This window comes from Dermacentor albipictus, chromosome 8 (genome assembly GCF_038994185.2).
Source record: "Dermacentor albipictus isolate Rhodes 1998 colony chromosome 8, USDA_Dalb.pri_finalv2, whole genome shotgun sequence".
Taxonomy (NCBI): domain Eukaryota; kingdom Metazoa; phylum Arthropoda; class Arachnida; order Ixodida; family Ixodidae; genus Dermacentor; species Dermacentor albipictus.
Window position 1 is genome coordinate 98,178,346 of NC_091828.1, and position 18,955 is coordinate 98,197,300.

General features: G+C 46.9%; 1 protein-coding gene and 2 long non-coding RNA genes across 4 annotated transcripts in view; 1 reads left to right on the forward strand and 2 right to left on the reverse strand.

Moving 5' to 3' along the window:
• LOC135912881 (uncharacterized) overlaps positions 1-18,955 on the reverse strand; it is a 180,272-nt gene that overhangs the window by 56,730 nt on the left and 104,587 nt on the right. The gene's annotated exons all lie outside the window — the stretch shown is intronic.
• LOC135912953 (uncharacterized) lies at positions 1,022-4,566 on the forward strand. The gene is made up of 3 exons (XR_010567832.2): positions 1,022-1,810; positions 2,657-2,795; positions 3,785-4,566. It is a non-coding gene; the product is annotated as an uncharacterized lncRNA (long non-coding RNA).
• LOC135912954 (uncharacterized) lies at positions 4,290-9,743 on the reverse strand. The gene is made up of 2 exons (XR_010567833.2): positions 9,315-9,743; positions 4,290-9,253 (listed from the first exon to the last, which is right to left on the reverse strand). It is a non-coding gene; the product is annotated as an uncharacterized lncRNA (long non-coding RNA).

The window sequence follows — 18,955 nt, forward strand, 5'->3', positions numbered from 1 at the left end:
ATGGCGTGGTTTAAACGAGGTGGTATCGGCACCCTGCCTCGTCTCCTCGAGGCGTGTCGGTATGTGGCCCGCTGCTGGCACGAGATCGTGGCGTTTAGGGTGGCGCGAACCGGGTGCTGTAACTTTCGATTTGCGGGAGCGAGTGTGTTACGGACGTGACACGGACACCAGCCTGCTGAAGACTTCTTTATTTTCTCTCTCTCTCTTAAATGTAAAGCGATGGCTCTCTCTGAAACCTCGATCTTCTTTGACTTCAGGCGTTTGGTGGCCTGAAACGAGTGGCCCCCGGTAATGCAATATCTCGCAACATGAGTCAGTTGAACATTTGAACCATAGTAAATCACAGTAGAATCACAGACGTAACGAAAGGACGCCACATTTAAGGTGCCGTGGAGATGAATAGTGTAATATATATTTGGGAATTTTCGTGAAATATGGGCCCTATATATATATATATATATATATATATATATATATATATATATATATATATATATATATATATATATATATATATATATATATATATTGCCCTGCATAGCTGCCAAGGGCCGCTGTAAATCTGCCAAGGCGCCGAAAATCAATCACTGTCACAACTGTTCCTCTCGGTTTGATGTATGTAAGAACGACCGGGCAACCGGTCTGGTGTCTTCCCTACCACGGCCGAACTGCCATTTCTTTGTAAACCCTGATGAAGATCGGTCCACCGATCGAAACTGTCGAAATTAAATACTTGTTCTGTTTACCTTGTAGCACCACTCAAGTTCTATATATATATATTTGTGTTTGTGTATGCAGGTGAGCGTTATCAAGATGTTTATAATGTTAATAAACCGAGCCACAAGGTCCTTGTTGGGAAGTCTGTAAAACTTGTATAACCTGCATCTCAGCCAACTATGACGGCATCGTCAGCGGGTAATAGCATTGCGTTACCTTTTCTTGCAGAAAATTAGAAACCAGGGGCCGTATTCTGTAGCGGTTCCTTTGGGAACCGGTTCCTTTCGGCTGTTGCCATTGGTCGGCGCTTCGATGTCGTCATCCCTGGTGGGCGGGACGACAAATTTTGATGACGTCACACAGGTTGCCAATCTTCTGGAAAGGAACCGGTTCCCTGCTAGGAGCGGAACCGCGGAGAAGTGGTTCGTTTGAGAGTCGCGCGCGGAGGCGAGCATGATGTCGAGGGTTGCTAGGGCAACCGCGGCTGCCGGCTAATCTCGCGCCAGCTGACGAGCCGGCACCTAGACGAGACGAGACAGAGACGGCAATGGCGGCTCCCTTGGTTGTGCTGCTGGCGAGTGCCGAAAGACAACGACGCGACGAGAGGCAACGACGCGACGCGTTCCGCATGGCCGAAGAAGAGTTTCGAAGGCATTTTAGTCTCTCCAAAGACATAGTGCGACGTCTTTGCGATGAGCTGGAAGGACATCTCGGACCTCAAAGATTGCGTGGTGTCGACACTACGATGAAAGTGCTGTGCGCGCTGCGGTTTTTTGCCACCGGGAGCTTTCAACAGTGCGTCGGGAATGAAGAAGCGATTGCACTGTCGTAGCCTTCGGTCAGCCGGATCATTACAGCTGTCGCCAAGGCCATTACGGTTGCGGGCAAGGAAAAAGGATGGGTTAGATTCCCATCCACGGCGCAACAGAAAGCCGCCGTCAAGGAAGGCTTTCTTAGCCGTGGAAAAATTCCAGGAGTTCTAGGATGTGTGGACGGGAGTCTGATAGCCATCGTTCGCCCTAAGAAGCTCGGCCCCGGCGAAACGGAATCGTACTGGAGCCGTAAAGGGTATTACACCCTCAACTGCATGGTCGTGAGTATTGTTCATTGACAAATATTTTCGATATGTGTTTGCGCGAGTGCACGTTGTAAAAAACTTCGTTTCGTTATTTTTCATCAATTGCCGGCAATACTTGCGTTCCTATTAGAGAAAGTAGCGTTTGTGTTGTATGTGTAATGACGACTTTGATCTTTGCATAGAACACGGCCGCACTTTTTCAGTGCTCTCCAATCACAGTTGAATAGCCTTTTCGATGCTACAATGTAAACACATTACGCGCGACTTAAACCGGAATAGACGCCGTAGCAGTGAAGGGAGTCTTCGTCTGCGAGCGATCCTAACAGAAGACGAGCCCTTGTGATTCTTATTCGACGTAAAACTAAAGCATTGTGGCCAACAGACTGTAAACGCGAAAAGGAGCATCCCATCAATGAAAATGGTGTGAGGGAGAATGAGAATGTGTGGACACCCATTTGCTCTAGCTGTCAATACGGCACATGCTGTTTCCGCGTTCTTTCGCTTGTAATAGGCACTTTGTCTGAAAAAAAAAAAAAAAAAAACATAGGTTCACTCTTTAGCAGAATCTTATACAATATGGACGGAAGAAACCAAAAGAATTATTTTGCGCATTGTGTTGTTACCGCACGCCATACATGAGCATGTGAACACATGCCAACATTGCATTTGTAGGTTAAGATGACACTGTTATCATGCTGATCATTAGTTCAACTGCCTAGTGCGTATATTGATATCTCCTTTTCTGTAATTGTGTTCACTGACTGAACAGTAACTGTTTGGCAAGTAGTGTTGTAAGCAAAAGGTTGTGCCACATATTTGTTGCAGTGGCACTGACACCTTCTCTTTGCTTTCCCTTATGAGGTGTGCGACGCGAAGCTGAATATCCTGGAAATTGACCCACGGTTTCCGGGATCGTGCCACGATTCATTCGTCTGGAGGCATTCTACATTTCGCCGCCGCCTCACTCGTGGCCTGTTACTTCATGGAGAAGTCTTGCTTGGTAAGTGCACCTGAAGTAGCAGTGCTTCTTCCACATGTAAAACATACACAGTCAAATAGTTTTGCATCCTAGCAAACTTTAAGAAAGCGTGATTTGCTAGAAATGTGTTGTGAATGCAGCGGTACCTAATGAACCTGCAGCGACTATCGAGAGAAACAAGTCTCTCTTAAAAGGCAGATATTTGTACCAGCATGTATACAACAGCTGACATGTTATGCTGTTTATTTATTAATTTCAATACACTGAATGCCAAGTGGAGCGCTACAGGCAGGGGTGGAATTCTACAGAACACGTCGAAATGGCAGTTTACAAGCATGGTGGAAAAGGGTTGGTGACAATGGACTCGGGGACCTGGTCCCTGTCCTTGGAACAAAGGAATAAGCATGCGTGAAACTTTCGGCATCGACGTTAGTGATCGGTGTAGTATATATTGTAGAATGGTGCAAGTTGCGCTATTTTGCTTTGTGTCGCAATGTGTGTGATTTTTTTAGTTGCAGCGACATGTGGTGCTGGAGTGATTAGAAAGGATCAAACGGGTAGCTCGATTTTGGGTACCTTCATGAGAAGAGGTACGAAAGGTAGAGCAAGGATCCCAGATACTGGCAGCATATTCGAGAGTAGACCTTAGAAGTGTTTCATAAAATAATACTTCTGAAGAGAGAAGAGCTAATAAGTTTTAGTGGAAGATGTACATTTAGGGAGGGGCAAATGGGATGAACGGAGCAGAAAACCACGAGTATGAAATAAATATTACATGTCCAACTTAACCTGAGATAGAGATTTGCAGCCAAGACAACAGGTGAAATAGGGCTTTTCTTTAAAATGAGTTGAACTTTCTTTACAACTTTCCGGGAAGGTCAATGTTTGATAGATATTGCAACAATAAATCCAAGACCCGCTCCTGTTGTAAAAGGGCCCTGGCGTAGACTGTGTTCTTGCATTGCGCCTTAATGTATCCATTTCGTTCACTAACATGCAACACTTTACAGGGGACTCTGGGTACCGGCTAGCGCCATGGATCATGACTCCTGTGCCTGGTCACCCAAATCGCCTCACGGCAGAGGGGCGCTATAATGAGGCACACGCATCAATGCGAAATGCCGTTGAGCGGTACATAGGAGTCGTCAAGAGCCGCTTCCGATGCCTGCAGATGTATCGGGTGCTCCACTACTCGCCTCAGAAAGCAGCCACTATTGTTGCAGCTTGTGCAGCGCTGCATAACCTCTGCCTTGCAGCAGGCGTGCCTCTGCCAGACGACCCAGATGATGACGGTGCACATGACGACAGCGCACAGCGGCCAGCCCAGGCACAAGTGCCGCTTCAAGTACAGGTGCCACCGCAGGCGCACCCTGTACAGCCTTCTCGAGCTTTGTTTCAATGAGGCCGTGCGGTGCGCGAATCCATAGTTGGTGTGTTTCGGCTGCCCAGAAATTTGCGCATTGCCTACCTGCAAAGTGTGCGCCGGCGCATTCGCTGGCAAATGAGGCGGAGACATGTGCTGGTGGAACATGTTTTATTTTTCTTTTCATGAAGTAAATAGGCCGTGCACTTCAACATAACACATTGCGTGTGCTCACATGTGGCTAATCGTAGTATGCTGCATACTGCGGTAGTGAAAAGCACATGATTTGTCTATGTTGAGCATGACAGATACACATGCAGTGACAAATAGCCATGTGCCATTATGTTACTCCTTTGCTTTGTTCACTGTGCTTTTGAATATTGTCTTGCCAGGGAATTTTCTTTAAATAAAGGTTATTTCCAAGGTGAATGGCAACCAATCTTGCATAGTTGAATATTGCTTTGCGATGCCTATTTTACTGTGCAGTATGCATTGTTCCAAAGCTGAAGGTGTCTGTTCATGTGTGACACACAAGCACAGCACAAGTTGCACAGCAACTGAAATGTCGTTCAAAGCAATCTGTATAGCACATATTGAAACGTATAGCAACAAACGAGACATGCCAAGCACTTTTTGGAGCAGGATTTCTTTACATAGCAGACACTCATGCTTACTACTGCTTTGTTTAAACTCAAGAGTTGCTTCAACATTGCATTTCTTGCACGCATGATTTCACATAATGCTCGTAATTGCTGCTTAACAAGGTGCAACTACGCTATAACACAATATAAACAAAATCATGACAATGAAGCATTTCTTTATTTTATTCACTGGGTACCTGCTTCGCCATTCAGGCATTACAGCAGGGAGGGTACAACTCATATAAATGAACACTCAAAATTACATTCATAAAGCATGGAAGAAATCATCATTTGAACAAATACAGACAGTGTCAGGTGGTAGAGTATTTCAATCTCTTATAGTACGAACATAGAAAGAGTAGCGGAAAGCGTCGCTTTTAACCTTCTATTGCATGGCGTCCCATATTTGGCACATACCAGTTACCATTCTTTTTCGCTTGTGTGAGATTCCCAGTTGAGAATGTGATACCATCAGAGTAAATCTCATAGTTATGCGCACTTATTATGAGCAAGTGCTGCCATCTCTTGAGCGATACGCAAAGCAGAGGTGAAGTAGATTTTGGGATGCAACGTGAAACTTGGAGGGGGCAAACACGAGCAATTGTTTTTTTTTTCTCTGAAAATTTCGACCGCAGAAGCATAGAAAAATTATTTTGGCATATTTTTTGGTCTCGTCAATTCAAGGCAGTTACTAGTTTTCTCAATTTTGCCTGCAACTACAGCAGAGAAACCGAAATCGGTGTGTGCCATATTGGCACAGTATGAACTTGAAATACAAAATATGGTAACGTGCTGCCATCTGTTCAATAGCCCGAAGTTGCAGGTCACTCTATCACAAGATGGAATTTTGACGATCGGTACGGTAAGGGCGAATTGTCTACCAAACAGCCGCCTGAAAAGCGAAAAGGAACTGAAATGTAAAGGACGTGGTGCTTCAGAGGCACTCACAAACGCGATACATGACGTGGAGTTATCGTGTGTGCGTTGATACGATAACCGCGCAGTGACATTTCTGCCGAGCTTTGTTGGGAGAGATCCAGTCCAAAAGACTAAGCGCTGGTTTACCTCCGCCAAGGTGTTTCGCGAAATTGATTGCCCCAGCGTAGTAAAGGTCCATAACAGGCACATGGGTGGTGTTGACCTGCTGCACTCACTGTTTGGACTTTACTGCATACATATCAGAGGTCGAAGAAATGGCACTTTCGAATTTTTACGCCTATGCTAGACTTATCGGTAGTAACAGCATGGGTCTTGTACAGGAGGGTGCAGGAGCAGCTTAGGAGGAGACAAGTACTACCGCTGGCTCATTTAAAAGCAGAAATTGCAGAATGCCTTACCTCGCATAACAAGTGCCTACCCAACTAGCGACCAGGAAGGACTTCTAGTCAGGACATCGAATTCCAGGTTCAAGTCAAAAAAGCACAGGGACCAGCGGCCGCAATGCCACCCAAAGACGACCGATCTGACCAAGTCGGCCAATGGCCAGAATTTGACGAGAAGAAACAAAGATGTAAGCGGCCACCTTGCACAAACAAGTCGTTGGTAAGATAGAGGAAGTGCAACATTCATCTGTGCCTGAACGCAGCAAACAACTGTTTCATTTCATTCCCCACATCGCACTAAAAAGACCACCGTCCGTGAAGGTTTGTTTTCCGCCCATGGCTGCAAGAGCGCTCAGCCATCTTCATGGTGTGCCATATTTGGCACAAAGCTTTATCTTTATTATTACAGTCGTGTTTGCTCATTCAATCAATAATGAAAGCTGAAAAAATGACTTTTCATAATTCATGCAATAGAGCGTCAAAAGGAATCTCACATATTTTTAATTTGTGATCTCGCCTTTGAGAAACATGTGGGCGGCTGAAAATACAATTACCTGGCTATCCCCGCATTAGAGTGGTATATGTTATGAAGAAATTTTAATCTGAGGTTTCGGCGACGGTGTTCGAGAAGATGCCAATTTAATGTCTTTTTGCTTTCTGTCAGGCTAAGCATCCTGTCATAATTGCCAAGGACAAACCGAACTGCCCTGTTCTGCACTTTTTCTCGTTTATCTACAAGTTCTGTAGTATATGGATCCCAGCAAACACACGCATACTCTAGTGTACTGCGCACATGTGTGAAATACAGTTGCTCCCTAAGTTTCTGTGGCAAGCTACTAAAGATACGTTTCAAGAAACCTAATGCTCCGACAGTCTTGTTCCTAACATGAGTAACGTGTCTGTTCCACCTTAGATCAGCAGAAAAAAATACACCTAAGTATTTATATTCTGACACCTGTTCAAGAGTAGCATTATTTATAGTGTTACGATTGCTGTCATATGAGCGCTTCCCGGTAAAGGTGACGTGGACACTCCTTTGCTCATTCAGTGACATTTTCCATTTTTCACACCATGTGGCAATCAAATCCAAATCATATTGTAGTGCTTGTTGGTCAGATTCGCTGTTGATGACCTTATATACAGTCATCTGCAAACATTCTAAATATTGATTCATTTATTTACGTGTACCTCACAGGCCTTCGAGAAGGCATAGTGTAAGGGGGAAATACGGTAACATATTAGTATTGAATCGGGAAAGAAATAAACATCAGCATAATGAAAGGAGTGCACACAGAACATGGAAAATTAATATATTAGCAAATACAATATGTAGAGCAATAACAATAAATGGTAAACAACAACATAATAGCATAATAACATTGTAAACGTTTTTACATGTTATACAGTAGTAAGTATTGTAAAAAAATTGGGAGCGCTGAAATTCTTTAACTTGTAGAAAAAAATGCAAGTAAATTACAAAAGACATGACGTGTTTAGACGATTGAAACGGCATATTGATTGCTTAGCAGATTGCGAAATGCAGTGTGTTTAGATTGGCATGCAATGGTATCTGGTAGTGCGTTCCATAAACGGACCGCACGGGGCAAAGTTGAAAAATTAAAAGCGTTGTGTGTTGCCATAAATTCGGGTGTAGCTGAACTGATTGTTCAGTCGTTGTGACGTCGAGGATGCTTCTTTCAGGTTTGATAAGGTTAGGCCAACTGTGTGAACAAATCTGTGAAATAATAATCGTACAGAAGATGATATATTGTTCGGCAAGTCGTTAATGTAAATTAAAAAGAGAAGAGGCCCAAGTAAACTGCCTTGAGGTACACCAGAGGTGACGTCAAAGAGGCCAGAGGAAAAGTTAGCAACAACAGTGAACTGTTCGCGATTAGTAAGAAAATTGCGAATCCATGATAGGGTTAGTGAGTTGAGTTTAATTGCTGAGAGCTTTGATATCGGGTGACTATGGGCTACACGATCGAATGCTTTCGAGAAATCCAAAAAGATGCAGTCAATTTGTTTATTACTGTTCATATGAAAGCGTAAGTCTGACGTGAATTCTAGTAGTTAGGTTTCGCAAGAAAATCCTTTTTGGAAACCATGCTGTAAATGATGATGTAATGCCTGAAGTGGTGCCATGAATGTGACTTCTGGGGAACCCCAGAAGTCACATGTACGTATTCAGAGGAACATCCGTTGAGAGCCACAGACATCTGTCTTGAGCGAAGATACTCGGCAATACATGCGATAACCTTCTCAACCAATTTGTAAAGTCAAAGTTTAGCGATCAGTAGACTATGCGTAACGACGTCAAAAGCTTTTTTGAAATACAGAAATATACAATCAACAATTTGTTTCTTGTCGACTGCTGAGACTAGCTCATGAGTGAATGCAACCAATTGTGTCGTACACGAAAAACCCTGCCGAAACCCATGCTGACTAGGATGAAGAAGGTTATTGTTATCAAGATGAGACATGATGCAGGTATACACATGTGCCATAACCTTACATACATAAAATGCTAGTTAAGGATACTGGTCCGTAATTCTCAACTCTGTTCCTCTGTCCACTCTTATGAATTGGCACCACTCGCGCTAGTTTCCAATCACCAGGAACAACGCTGTTATTTAAGAAATTTTGAAATAAGCGACAGAAGTACAAAGATGCCCGAGCAATTTATAAGGAATGATGTAGGGATATCATCCGGACCACACACTTTTGTTCGTTTCAAACTCTGTAATAATCACTCGATGCTCGTCACACTAAATACAACCTCAGACATTTCGCCGGCTCCGACCAGAAAATCAACTCTATTAACCCCCCTAATGTTTGAATTAGTAGACTGAAATACTGATGAAAGGTATTAAACAAAAATGTCGACCTTACTTGACGCAAGCGATAGTAAATAGCTTGACGATTTCCGCTCAAGCTCGGGCCATCTTCTGAGCGGCAACACTAGCGCGCGACCACACATCAGCCATAACGGCGGTGACTGAGCGAATCGCGACAGCACGTCGACTTGGCGTTGACCTATTGAAACCCATGCGCCTGATGTTCACCTCTTCGTCGGGCTCAAAGAACGGCGGGCAGACTCCGATGGCGCTCGCCCGCCCTCGCGGTCCGGGCAGGCTGCCTCCTCCGGTTCCTCTGTAATTAACACGTTTGTTAGAATATGGTGCGCAAAAGCTCCGTCAACGAGTGTGCTTACCTGGCTGCATCACGGCGGACGTTATACACGTCTTTCTTCCACACGCCGCGCCATTGGGCTGCAGTTTTCACTGCCGGGCAGCAAGGCAATCACTTGCTGCGAGAGCTCCTCCTTGCGCGCCGCCGTCAGCTGTTGACCCAGCACACACGACGCCTTCGCAAGGTAGGGGTGCTCTTCAACAAATGACACGAGTATATCGCGTTGCCTCGCTGAAACATGAGGACCCAGCAGCCTAACCTTCTGCGAGGACATCGTTTTGGATCCGCGGCGCGCAAACTGGCAAGTCCAAAACGTAAACAAAGCGAGGCAACTTGTTTGCATAGCGTATGGCACACCACCTAGCGACTAAATAAGAAAACAACAGAAATAAACTTACAACTCCCAGTAGCGGTCTGCGCCGCAAGCTCACATTTATTACTGAAAATATATTTGCAAGTGTTCTGTAGAAACCAATGTTTTTTTATCAAACCAGCAACATCCTTTAATTGCTATACAGTCCCCCAAGTACAAACAAAAATGATGACGTGATCTTCCAGCAGACCGCCGCTCGTTGATTGGTTCCCCTCACGCCGCCCCGTTCCACTCTTTCTCCGAGTTACGTAATCCAGACGTAACAGCCAAAAGGAACCGGTTCCCAAAGGAACCGTTACAGAATACGGCCCCAGTTGTTTATTTATTTATTATTTATTAACACTCTACGTAATTACCACGGGGCATTGCGTAGGCGTGGAGAGGGGGTGGCACAGAACATAACGTTGCACAAATACAAACAATGAACGTTGTCGTTGTTCAAGATACAAAAAAAGAAGTATTCAAATTATGCGAAATTATGTACGATATATACAAAAATTACGTAAGAATACGTTCTAAACAATAAATATACATCGAGAAAAACAACCGCTGTCGACGTTACCGCAGGCAAAAGAAGATCATTGTCAGTTACGGTTGCGATATCATCTAAAAGCCGCTTCTATTCCCGTATCGTTCGCAAGAAAAACCATATTTTTGCTTTTCCTCAAGGCAGTCTGCCAAGCTCATGGTGGCGTAACCATAATCCCATGTAATTTCTGAAGAAAAAAAGGAAACAACGCATCTGAGCATTTCTTTTTCATGCGTGTTTATAGATGTAAAATGTAGATTCGGCTCCCATGGTGAAATCGCGATCAACAAGCCAAGTGCTAGCATGCACATCGCCTTCATTTGAATAACGACAGGCGCCGATGTTAGCTTGGCTAATGAGCAACCCGGCGAAGCGCATTTTCGAATTAGGAAAGAGCTGCTCTTGAAAACGAAATTGCGTGTTCGATTCAAAATGGTGACGGCCGTCTTGAGAATTCCCGGTAGCAGCCGAATGCAAAAAACAAGAAAGTACTTAGAATTTATAGGCCTACTTTAGAGGACCCCATACTTTCATCAAAATTAACCCTGAGCTCTTCACTGCACCCTCGCAAATTTGGGTGCAGACGTTCCATCGATTGTCTACAAATTTCTTGTAGACAGCATCGCCTTTTTATTGGCTTACATCTTCGGCCGTGTCGTCATCATCACCATCAGCCTATTTTATATCTACTGGAGGACGAAGGCAGTTGGCATCCCTGTGATCTCAAATTACCCCTCTCCTACGCCAGCCGATTCCACCCAGCGCCTGCGAATTTCTTAATTTCATCACCCCACCTAGACTTCTGCCGTCCTTGACTGCGCTTCCCTTCCATAGGCTAAATTCGATAACAATGAAACCTACTTCCTTTGTCCACTATGGTTCATAGGCAATATTAGACCATAACAGAATCGGTCTATTATGGTCCATAGACCACAATATTATGCTGCACAATATGCTAAACACTGTCATGTGCGCTGGTCTTGACTTTGCTTATCGCGGGGCTGGTACTCAAGGGATTGCAGCCTAAAGTCAAAACTTTAGCCTACACGACCTTCCTTCGCGAGGCAAACCATCCACGCCAATCAGTAAGCGCTCGTGGAAGTCGCAGGATGTCGTTGGTTCAGCCGTGGTGCGTCAGAAGTTGCCAAAAATAAGTCCCTTTCTTCTTCCCCCTCCCCCCTTTTTTTTTCGTCTGGAATGCAAGTGGAGACAGGAACAGACGACACGATTTCTGTATAACTTGCTCGAGGAGTACAGGGTGCTTCTTAAAACCCGACAGTGCAGGTTTTTTGCCGGCACCTACAAAACCGTCTGGAAATGCCCGTGGTAGGCAAGCAGACGACACTGGGGAGATTGGTGCCTTATTAAAGCAGAAGCGCATGCTTTTCTGCGCGACAGACGGCGTTCGAACGAATGTTTTTCTGCCTCCAGCGGTGTTGTATGGTAGAGAAATGCAAGACTTGCACCATGAAATATTCGCTCTGCGCTAATGTTCGGCCAAACGTTGTCATGTCACCCCCCCCCCCCCCCCACACACACACACCTTCCCTACGGGTGGCGGACAACAGCCGTGTCCGTAAACGCGCGGAGATACCGGCGTGACATCTCGGCTCCGGTGCTAAGAGTGCGCGTTATTATTAATATCACTCCGGCGACGCCATAACTTAGCAACAATCCGGATCGGCTGCTGGCATCCACCGGACAGCATCGGTCGCCGTGAATCGATAACGAGGTCCCTTTTCCGCGTGTAATCGCCTCGCAACACATAAATCCACCGATCACGAGACGGCCGTCGGAACGACGCCAAGCGCGTGGGCGCCGGGGGCACAAAACTAGCCAAGACGAGACGAGACGAGCATCATAAGCACGCAGACGTCCACCATTTCCATCGGTGCGCTTGGGCGCAGAAACGGCGGCACATGGGAGAACGCGACCGGTGAAAACGCGCGTCTGGGGACAGGTCCGCGAATTTCAAAAGCCTGGGCCGCCGTGGGACGATAGAAAAAGAAATTCCAGTGAAAGCAGTCGGAAACGTCCTGATTCTAAAGAAAAAAAAAGAAGAAGAAAGAGAGACGAGAAGGAGGAGTGAGCGAAAGCAGAGACAAGGCATCAAGTGCTACTACCCTCGGCGAAACTAAGCTGCCACCTTCTTTTCCCACCGACCTTCCTCCTCTTCTTTCCTTTCCCGCAAGAAACGCCTCGAGATTAGGGGCGAGAACAAGATCTATCGGCAGCACTCGATCACGCCTGGTATTGCTAAGTCGACGTCCTTCCTCTTTCGAATTGCAAAGCACCGCACGCGGCCCCCGCATCGGGGGCATCGCAGGCGGTCCCTCGGCGGGGGGAAGGACGACTCTCGAGACGACCTTGAGAAATGTCTTTCCAAGGGGGGACGACCGTACGACGACGGATCTGGTCTTTCCACTCAAATATACGCCCGCTTTTGCCTACGCACCGCAGAGGTGGTTCGTCGCACGGGGAACCGTGGTTTGTGGTGTTTGCCGACGCTCGATATATAACCAGCTAGCCCTGTTGGACATTGAAAGCGTGTGGTCAAGGCCGATCTCTGTAGGCCATGACCCTCCGCGGTCATGTGTCTCAGGGCGCCCACCGACCTAATACTTCGGCCCGAATTCTCGGCTTTTGTACCGTGCGGTTGCGGAGTCTTGTGATGCCTTAACGTGGTCAAGAGAACGCCCGGTGATCGAGCTTGACGCTTAAGATTTGAGCAGGGCTGTCGATGTGTGGCCGGGATTCTTGAGGTGCTGGGAGCTGAACCGGCTTGTATAGTCTGATTTCAGCTCTCGGATCCAGGTGACGAAGCGTTTGTTGCTACCCGGGGATTACGAGGACTCTACGTATTCACCGTGCCGGTCAAGAAAGAGAGAGAGAGAGAAAAAATTTGGTTATTCGTGCCCACGTATGAATAAGTTTGCCTGAGGTGATCGATTTCGCGCTTGACAGTTCGGTAAAGGTGTATGACCATTGTTTAGGCTCGCCTAGGCGTCTGCCAATGCGCTGCCGAAACTAGCTTTTGATCTGTCCCCTTGACCACCGCGCGTGAATGTCTACCGCCGTCTCGGACGTTGCAGCAAGGTATGTATTTCTTGTTGTCAAGGGTTCAAGGAAGTTTCCTCTGGTCAGCGGCTTCGTGGTCAGAGCCGACAACTGCACTCACTGACCGCTGCAAAAGTTGGGGAGCTCGAAAGATCGACGTTTCGAAATTTCGATGACTTCCTTGTCCAACCGTCGCGTGAACATTGCCTACAGGAGCAGGGAGCAGCGAAATTCGGCCACGTGGAAAATACACGAAAATTGTCAACATGAAACGCGCAAGGGTTTTGAAAACGGGAGAGATTCACTCTTCTCCCCCGAACGAACTGGTCGGCAGGTCCTTCGAGACGTGCGTCAACTTTCCGGTTGATGACTGCGGTACAGCTGACAGTCAAAGTTACACACCGCGGTCACAGCGATCAAGCCTCACTCTATGTACTCGGAGGCACTCTTGTACTCAGAGGAATTTAGGCACTACGTGACCCTGGCGTTCCTTCGTTCGTCCCGAAGCCTCCGCTTTGGCCCAGGACTGTTAGTGGGCGTACGAAATCAACCGAGGAGGACCTAGTGGGTAAATACGGCGGATCGAGCCAACAGGGCCACGTGGGGCATGCCGCTGAGCGCCCGTGGACACTGGGGACTGCACAAAGAACTCTGGCCCCTGGCCTGCGGCGTACGCATGTCATATATTGTGGCCGCATCCAGATACAAAGTGGAGAGAGTGTGCTCAGAGTCGCCGGGATGCGGACAGACTAGTCTGAAGACTACGCGCTGTTGCACAATCAGTTCTACGAGGCACTTTAGTTTTATGCACGAAGCAACGTTGCAAGCGTACGTTCAGCGACTTGTAACGCGCCGTTTGGCAACTCGCGTGCCAATGAAAGAGGCAAGGTGTGCGCTTTTGGAAATCTCAGGAGCCGACATGTTTGGCCCGACTTATCTCCTTTCTTTGCCCGCGACAGTGAGCTTTCTCACTGCCACCCCCCCACCCCCCCACACACACCTTTCCCCGCTGAATACGTGTGCAGTCTTTAACGAAACTTTTGATGCCACCACGTACGGGCGTCCCGTCATCGGGACGCGTCCTTGTACATATTTTGCGGTGATAAAGTGGCAGCGGTCAACGGCTCATTATCCCCCTTCTCAGAAACACAACACTTGAGACGAAGAGAGAAATAGAGAGAGAGAGTGTGTGTGCGTGTATGTGTGTGCTGTGGCTGCTGCAATAACCGCGACACTATAGGCACGGAGAGACGTCACTGGCGCGGGGCGGTTTCGAAACCTTTGACAAAGTTTGGGTACGGGCTAGTTGGTATTCCACGGTGTCAATCGTCACTTACAGCGTATACATAGACGAGGGACAAAAAAAAAAAGGACGACGAAGACAAGCGCTTGTGTTCGTCGTCCTTTTTTTGTCCCTCGTCTATGTATTCGCTGTGAGTGACGATTGATACCTTTGACAAAGACCAAAGCGTCCTCAAATCCTGTGGCGAAATATGCAGTGGTGCCCCAGTTAACTGTCACCAGCACTGTGAAAAATACGAAATCGCTCGTTAGTGTTAACCCGACGCATTTTGACAGAGAACGTGGAGACGTGTTTCTCATAACAACGGCCATAGTGACCGCTAAATTGCCTAGACTTCTATAACGATCGGCTTCAGTTGCGAAGTGTGAACATACGAACTAAAGCGTGCAATTACAAAGAAATCGGCGGTGCAAGCCTAAGTCGCAATTGCTCACCCTCTACTCGCCTATTCGAGCAATCCAGCTGTTATGTCAGAATAACGCTAATTGCCACATGCAGGCGATACTTAACGTGCCTGTTTTCACTGTAACAACAACAACAACAAAAAAGAAAACACCTGGTATATTCGCCAGGCCAACCGGCTTCTTCTTGCCGGCTTCTTTAAGGAGGACTCCATATATAATAGGCGTTTCCCGCTTGCGACTGAATTTTGAACACACGGCGTGCCCACGACAAGAATATATGCAGCTTAATGAGGGCGGCTTCTTGCGACTGATTGTGGAATTTGCGTAAGCCTTTCGAAAAGGAATGGCCGACTTCAAGCCGCATGGCGCACCGCGCTTTGTCAGAAAGGATGCGAACTTCAGCAAATTCCTTTCTTCTTTTTTTCTTTAGTTTACTTGAACTCCTTCTCAACTGCTTGCACAATGAGAAATATTTCTTCCTTTCTCCCCCCCCCCCTCCCCCCCTTTCTTTTTTTCAGTTGACACTTGCACTGCCGACGCAGGAGGCAGATCCATAGCCAGATCCACTCAAGTATTCAGTCTTTTCGGCATTCTACCCGGAAGAAACGTTCAGTACTCTGTTTCGGGATATCTCCGCGAACCACTGTAGAAAGCAAAACAGTGGGCGGGAACACATTTGCAAACGGTGGATAGAAAAGAAGAAAAAAATAATCTTCGTTTCGTGCAAGCCGCATACGTAGCTCTCGGTTCAAGGATGCAGCGAGATAAACAGCGGCAACTGAATGCACATGCCGCCAAGAGCAAGGCGCTTGGAGATTGCGAAATAGGACGAGACATGCGATTGGAGGAAGCGATTGCGCAAAGGCGCAGTCACGTGCGCTTTTTACAACCGCGCTGTACGCTTGCTGGCTAATCTCGCGCACGTGAGACGACGTTTCCTCGGAGCCTATCATCTGTAGCCGGCGCCGAACTCAAAGACGACCGCCGCGATTCTGCCACCCTAGCCTTACACTAAAAATGCGCAGTGTTCCGAAAGCTGCGACCCCATGGGAAGCGGACTTAGGCTGACGGTGGTACACAGAAAATATCACCAAGCATCGGTACCCACTGCATCATGCACTGCACTGCGAAAAAGATCCACCTGTCGGAAGCGCCCACTCGTCGAAACACCTCTGCATTCTTGTGCATCATTCAGTTGCGCGATATCGTCTGTTGACTATTTGCGAAGAGCAGACGACACGATTTACGAAAAGACGGTCGACAGTGCGCGTCAGAACGTAGTGTTGAGTTTCGGCGGGCAGTTGTTTTCATTGCTTTCTAAGGCCAGTGCTGGTCACGATATATGTTGAAGTTACGTCGTAATAATATGCAGCGTCGTCTGCTCGCTTTTTCCGAAAGGCAGGCTACGTGATCCGCTAACAGGCGTTCTATAGAGAGGGCCTGCAGGACAGCAAACAGAAAGTGGCCAGCAAGTACCCAGTTTCGAACTTCAAAGATCCTGCTCAGTAAGGCGCTCCGACATTAAGCTGTATGATTTTACAGTGTCGTCTGCTTACTGTTTTCAAGGACCAGATGACTTGACCTCCACAACAGATAACAGGCGCAACAGAGAGTAGTGTCTGGTTTCAACCACCATCGCATTCTTCATTCGTCACTGCTCGAAACGACCCTCTCATGAAAACTACCGCCACGCTACACGGTTTCGCAGTGCCGTCTGCTTTTGCTCTGTGCCTTCTCAGTGCCGTCTGCTCACTGCTCCTGAAGGGCAAGCTATTTGAACAGCAAGAGAAACACTCAACAGGCGTGACAAAAAAGTGGATCCCAGTTCTGACAGCCCGTACATTTCCATAATTGTTACTGTTCGAAGAGCCCTGTTATCAAGCCACTCTGCCACTATTTTTGCCGTTTTTGTCTGTACCGCCTGTTCTTGCTGCGCAGTACTACAGTGCTGTCTGCTTGACCTTCTCGAGTAGCAGACGAGGCGATCGCGTAGGCGCATGCCGCGATCAAATGCAGTGCCGCCGCATATACTTTGATTTGCTTATGCTAGCCCTAGCGCAACGGTGCACGGTACTAGTGAGAAAGCGCGTGCACTTGCAGGACCTGCCTACGTGCCGATGGACAGAATACCACTGCCCTGCTCTTCGACGGAGAGATATAGTACCGAGCAACCGAAGAACATCAGAGCGACCATGAAACGAAGCTCCAGGTGAGGCTTTAAAGTCGATTTACCCCTCGTGCATTTACTGAGCGGTTACATTGCGCAACTTAGTATTCTCGTGGTTGTGATAACAGCGGGTGTGATAAGGATTTCTCGAGCGCTCATGAGACGGTGTGCCACTTGATCACGTGTCGGCGATCCCTTGTTATCAAGCTCAGCCATGCCACTCGGGCGTAAATCAAATTTTGCTTCTCTTGATGTTTGTTTGAAGTGTCTGGTGTGGTGCGAAGGAGGGCTTACGAACCGGAGTCGCAATCTACAGGACAACAGATAAGAACATGTTGGTGTTCGAACGTATCTTTCCTTGTTCCTCGAACGAAATCCTGCGTACTTGTAAAAGCTTGTGTAGTATGTTGTACTCCTTCTATACTTCAACCGATCCGTTACTTGTTCGTTACGTAAGAAGCAGTAACTCTTGGTGTTTCGTGCCCTGCGAGGGTCGAATCGAAACGGGTGTGTGCGTTAGTAACCCTTGTTTTATCACGCCGGTTACTATACGGCTGACCGCGCAGTCTTATGTAGACCACAGTGCGTGCGCTCCGTTATCTATAGTACTGGCTACTAGACTACCGGCCATGGGTCGCCGACCATAACGTATTTGGCATAGCATTTTCCTTTAGGCAGCTCTTGAGTCCATGGCTCTCGCCTTCCTTTCCTTATGTACTCCCAACAGTCTCGGCACTTAGGCCTAACGCTGACAGAACGCAGATGTCTTATGCTATACGCACAGTATTCCGCCATTTTGCATTCGACCATGATACATAGCCGTGTATAAATTCATACGACAACCCGCGCAAGCATGCACTATAGACACGACTGCGTGTCGGTCTCAGACACTGCCCAACGGTGGCTTCAAGCATTCTAGCCAACGTAGCTTAAAAATATGTCCAACTTCATATTGAAAATGTGTTTGATGTGACACCTTAGGTAGACACCTGTTCATAGGAAGCTGTACTCCGGACCTTCTGTACGGAAACTCAGCTTCTACAAGTTATGGAATGCGTGTTTGCCTTTAACAGTGAACCATACTGTACATCAATAGATGCGGTCATCTAAGGATCCCAAAACGATCGGTCATCTAACGATCCCAAAACGATCCCACAACCTTCGCACACGAAGGTTGTGGGATCGTTCCCCACCTGCGGCAAGTTGTTGTTTTTTGTTTCATCCACTTTCATTTCCATTAATTTATCGCTTCTTTATTTCATTTATAAAGCACAAGTAATTTCCCCTACGTTGTCCTTGGTGTCAGTGTTTGTTGGCTTCTTGAGATATGACTAATAAAAATCGGGCCCCCTCGGTCAACCCTTTTTCTTCTCGTTTGTTTGGCCATCAGTATTTTTTTTGCTTTAATATAATAAAAAGAACACTTTTCGAATTTCGTACGAAACCAATTGCCGCCTAGGTCTTCTTTGTAGCATCATTTTCCACAGCGTTAGAGGTGCCACCTGCTCTTTGTCTCGCGTCGTTCCATGAGATATCTAGTTCCTTGGTTTATAGAGAGAGAGAAAAAAAGGAAGTGTTAAAATTAAATGAGAATAAACAATTTTGCAGGTGAGAACAGTTTCGCTATTTTGGCAGCCAGCGACGATACACCTATAGACAGATCACTATCTGCCTCTCCACAGCAGATTTCTTTGACATAAAGAAAAAAAGAAAACGCTATGGAGTGTGCGTGCAGTTCGAAAATACACATGTCTCTTGAACGTACACTTTACAATAACTGGACACTGCGACATCACACAAACTGCGCACCCAGCTTGATGCCATTGTGTG